Below are 5,828 nucleotides of genomic sequence, written 5' to 3' on the forward strand. Positions count from 1 at the left end.
AGGCGCAATGCATGCAAGGGGTTGTAATATAAAACCTTGCTGAACAAACATTTTCTTAAGGTAACCCTCTAACTTTTTATCCATTGGATCTGAAAAAGCACAGCAATCCTCCACCGGGATAGTGGTGCGCTTAGCCAGAGTAGAAACTGCTCCCTCCACCCTAGGGACCGTCTGCCATAAGTCCCGTGTGGTTGGGTCTATTGGAAACATTTTTCTAAATATAGGAGGGGGTGAAAAAGGCACACCGGGTCTATCCCACTCCTTGTTAACAATTTCTGTAAGCCTTTTAGGTATAGGAAAAACGTCAGTACACGCCGGTACCGCAAAATATTTATCCAGCCTACATATTTTCTCTGGAATTGCAACCGTGTTACAATCATTCAGAGCCGCTAATACCTCCCCTAGTAATACACGGAGGTTCTCAAGCTTAAATTTAAAATTTGAAATGTCTGAGTCCAGTTTACTTGGATCAGATCCGTCACCCACAGAATGAAGCTCTCCGTCCTCATGTTCTGCAAATTGTGACGCAGTATCAGACATGGCTCTATTATTATCAGCACACTCTGTTCTTACCCCAGAGTGATCGCGTTTACCCCTAAATTCTGGCAATTTAGATAGTACTTCAGTCATAACATTAGCCATGTCTTGCAAAGTGATTTGTATGGGCCGCCCTGATGTACTTGGCGCCACAATATCACGCACCTCCTGAGCGGGAGGCGAAGGTACTGACACGTGAGGAGAGTTAGTCGGCATAACTTCCCCCTCGTTGTCTGGTGAAATTTTCTTTACATGTACAGATTGGCTTTTATTTAAAGTAGCATCAATGCAATTAGTACACAAATTTCTATTGGGCTCCACATTGGCCTTTAAACATATTGAACAAAGAGATTCATCTGTATCAGACATGTTTAAACAGACTAGCAATGAGACTAGCAAGCTTGGAAAATACTTTTCAAATAAATTTACAAGCAATATAAAAAACGCTACTGTGCCTTTAAGAAGCACAAAAAAAAAAAACTGTCACAGTTGAAATAACAATGAACCAAATTAGTTATAGCAACCAAATTTTCACAGTAAATGCATTAAGTTAGCAAAGGATTGCACCCACCAGCAAATGGATGATTAACCCCTTAATACCCAAAAACGGATAACAATTTAATATTAACGTTTTTATCACAGTCAAAACACACTCTCACAGGTCTGCTGTGAGTGATTACCTCCCTCAAAACTAGTTTTGGAGACCCCTGGGCTCTGTAGAGACGTCCTGGATCATGGAGGAAGAAATAGGAAGACTGTGACTAAATTTTTACTGCGCAATAAAGCGCTAAAATAGGCCCCTCCCACTCATATTACAACAGTGGGGAAGCTCAGTAAACTGATTTTATTCAGAAACAAACGACAGCCATGTGGTAAAAATTAGTTAGGTGCAAGAGAATGACTGGGTATGACGTAGAGGGGAGGAGCTATATAGCAGCTCTGCTTGGGTGATCCTCTTGCACTTCCTGTTAGGGAGGAGATATAATCCCATAAGTAATGGATGACCCGTGGACTGACTACACTTAACAGGAGAAACAGCTCCATTGGAGCCATTTGACATGGTAACAGAGTGCATCACAGTCCTTGGAGGGAGTTGACAGGGGCCAACATAGCCCTATTGGAGCCATTTGACAAGGCAACAGAGTGCATCACAGTCCTTAGAGGAAGTTGACAAGGGCCAACAAAGGCCAGCACAGCCCCATTGGAGCCATTTGACAAGGTAAAAGAGTGTATCACAGTCCTTGGAGGGAGTTGACAAGGGCCAACAAAGGTCAGCACAGTGCCCATTGGAGCCATTTGACAAGGTAAAAGAGTGCATCACAGTCCTTGGAGGGAGTTGACAAGTGCCAACACAGCCCCATTGGAGCCATATGACAAGGTAAAAGAGTGCATCGCAGTCCTTGGAGGGAGTTGACAAGGGCCAACACAGCCCCATTGGAGCCATTTAACAAGGTAAAAGAGTGCAACAGGCACAACAAAAAAAACAAAATGGCCAAATGGCAACCATAAAAATGAACAAACATAGTAACATGTTGATGGAAGATTCGTATCTGCGCCCTTGGAGCATCTCCGGATCCTCCACTTATGGGGCATCAGCATCACCCTCATCGTCCTGTGCATGTCCAGCTACAAATTCAAGCATTGACTCTACACGCATCATACGTAGAGTCAATTGCTCAACCTGTAACTGGGCATGCATGGTGTCATATATCCTTCCCAGTAACAGACTGTTCCTCAGCACGGCCTGCTCTATATGTGCTAGAGTCTCTAGCATCAGCCATGCTGAGTCACAACCTAAAATAAAGCAAACAAAGAATATTAATGATAATTACATAACATAATAAAAAGAGAGCAAAGATGCATTGTAATAATAAAGACAAATCATTATTATAATTAAATATTCTATCTCGAAGATTTACACATTAAATATGTTCTTCACACATAAACCATTAAAGGGACAGTTTACTCAAACATGTTCTCCCTTTAATTGGTTCACAATGATCCACTTTACCAGCTTGAGTGTATTAAATTTTTTAAAATTATTTCCATTGTCCTTACATTGGCATTTGAAAAAGTTTAGTTAGCCTGTGGTATCCACACCTATCTTTAAACCTTTTGGCCTCAAGGCCAAGCTGAGTAAACACAGCAAGCAGAACAAATTACACTCCCAGTGGGTTATAGAAGAGTTAAGGTACTAAAAAGTTATTTTTCTATTGTTCTATCCAAGTAGTGGTGATTGGTATATAGAGTGATATGAGATCAAATATGTTATAATGTGGATTTAGAATGATACTTACAACTGTGCCTGGGAAGGATAATCCGACACCCAAGACAATGAAGATGGGAACTGGGGGGAGGGATGGGATTGGGATGGGGATGGGAGGGGGGAGGGCTGGCATTGGGCTGGGGAGGTAAGGGGGGAGGGATGGAATTGGGCTGGGGAGGGATGGGCTACTGCTCTGGGTTAGCCCGTACAGCTGGGGAGTCAGGGGCCTGGGTAATTGGGGGCTGGTCAGGTGGGGGAGCTGTATGGGCCAAAATACAGGGAGAGCGGCGAGTGGGGGCAAAGGGGCGTTTTTTGGGAGGGACAGGACAAGAGGAATGGGAAGGTCCGGGAGGGGCTTCTCTCTGGGGAGGGACATCTACCTTGGGAGGGGACTGGGTAGGGTCGGGAAGCTGATGCCCAGAAGAGGAGGGTCCATCTGAAATAGATAATAAAAATATATTAACATCTCATACATCATTAAATGAAATCAAGGCATTTAAACATGATTATGTTTTATGTATATTTAGAAGTGCTCTTGAATTTCTAAACAATGATGACTTTAGGATATGGTCTGCATATAGGCACTCAGATGAATAGCAATGACTGTCTGTACAATCAGAAGATGATTATTGTGGTTTGGCATGGAATATGCATGTGACATCATGATGTCATTAATGACAAATCATACATAAATTAAAGAAAAATACAAACATATGTTCATGCTGCATGATATAAAAAGGGGGCAGTAGTGTTTTCTAAAAATAATGGAATAATAATTTTTAAAGTGCCAAAGCTGTAGACTTTGATTTTCTTCCAGAGAATGTTTTAAAACAATAATACATGTTGGATACATGTTATATATATTTCACATACCATCAGACTCCAAGAGAGCCTCTTCCTCCTCCATCCCACATGTTACATCAATATCTGTAAAACATAACATGTTGTGTACACGTTAATATCAGATATTATAACATATGTTACTGTTGCTCAAGGACACACATCAATGTTGCATTAAAGATATACTGAGCCAAAGTTATGATTTACATCATTTTGATGGAACATACAAATTAGATGTGTTATTCTCGATGAGTAATAATTAAATTTCAGTGTCTGTATTTTTACAATTATTTTAAAAGCAGAGTACATGGAACATTCAAGAGTTCTCATGTGTGTATCACTTGATGATTGTTGTCTAAATTTATACTAAAAAGAAACATATGCTATCCATGTTCTGAAGAACAAAGGTGTAGACTAAGAAGCTTTGAGATCTTAATCTTTACAGATTAAAAATAAATAGATATATAATCAGAGGAGTAAATTATCTGTTTTATTCAAATGTAATGCTTTATCAGAATCATGATAATAAAATTTATTACAAATACACCTTCAATGACATATGCATGAGTCAATGGACTTACCCAAGTCCTGCAAAGGCAACTCCTCGTTGGTACCGGATCCCTCTGGGCTCCCCACAGCAACTATATCTATTAATGATATAGATATATATTAGTGAACACAGTTTGGAAATCACTAAATCCCATCAGTATCAAATTTTCAAAAGAATATACTTAGAAATGTGAAGAATAGACCACTAATATGAACAATAAATGCATGAGTTAATCAAGTTGATTATAAAGAAAATGATGTCTTTAACATATGTTTAATTTCTTAATAAATTAGACAGACTATTCATCTCATATGATTCTATTGCATATCTAAATATACCTATTGATAGTTGTTTTTGAAATAATACTCACAAACAACACTTTGAATAACAACTGGTGAAAAATCAAACCAAAGCCATGTGGTACATAGATCCATTTGTGCAACGTACATTAATCTTTTTTTGGACACAACACATATTGATCACAATGCAAAACTGAATTTATTATGAAAAATATGTCATCATGACATCATGTGATATGGTTTTCTAATAAGGATAAAAATAGACTGAAGCAATTTAGATAATCAAATACAAATTGAAATTATATGTGTCTAAATCCTAAAAGTGAAATGTTTGTTTTCATGTCCCTTTAATGATAAGAATAAACAAAAAAACGTATGAAATGTATATTTTTAGATTCAGCACTTTTTCAAAAATGTGTTAGTGTTGTCTAAATGTATCCATAAAATCACAAGAACTACACAGGGGAAGAAAATAAAATGGGCAGGAACCTAAGCTTACATTAAAATGAAGATATCAAGAATAGAAGGGATATCCTCAAATACTCATAATTTTAGATTCGTATTACAATGTAATCCCAACTTTGATTCGTGATTCTTATTTTAAAATAAGCAGAAAAGATAATAAGAGTATCCATATTAATATCTAACAATGTGAATGTATTATGTAATGTTATGTCCAGGTTTGTATGACAAAGGTAAATTAATATGATACATACCATGCTGTGACGAACCCTGGCTTGAAGTTCCAGCACCAACATCATGATCTGTAAAATATTAATTGAGGATTGGATATCATTAATACAAATCAGGTCATGGAGACAAACAATCTGATTTTTCAATTCTAATTGACAAAGTACAAATCTATTTGTATTTACAAGGGTTCATTGTTTCCTCAATTAATGTCTAAATAAAGAGATCCTGTATTCTTATTTTCAATCTTTTATGTTGTTGACTGTAGCTTTAATTAATTTTGTGTCTTCTTGCATTCTCAACAATTGATAGAGATAGTTCATTGTTTATTTTGATATCGCTAATATAGCTTTTATAATGTAAAAGATTGTAAATAAGGATACTGTATTCTTCCCATATATACTAATTAACGTATACATTTGACCAACATGTCTAAAGCAATGCCAGTTACAGCAAACACATGTTCACGTGTGTGCGCAATTCTATCTTTCGCGATCATTGCGCAATGATTCCAAGCGGAATTGCGCATCTGTGATTTGACCAACATGTCTAAAGCGATGCCAGTTACAGCAAACACATGTTCACGTGTGTGCGCAATTCTATCTTTCATGATCATTGCGCAATGATTCCAAGCGGAATTGCACAT

This window comes from Bombina bombina, chromosome 2 (genome assembly GCF_027579735.1).
Source record: "Bombina bombina isolate aBomBom1 chromosome 2, aBomBom1.pri, whole genome shotgun sequence".
In the NCBI taxonomy this organism is placed as follows: domain Eukaryota; kingdom Metazoa; phylum Chordata; class Amphibia; order Anura; family Bombinatoridae; genus Bombina; species Bombina bombina.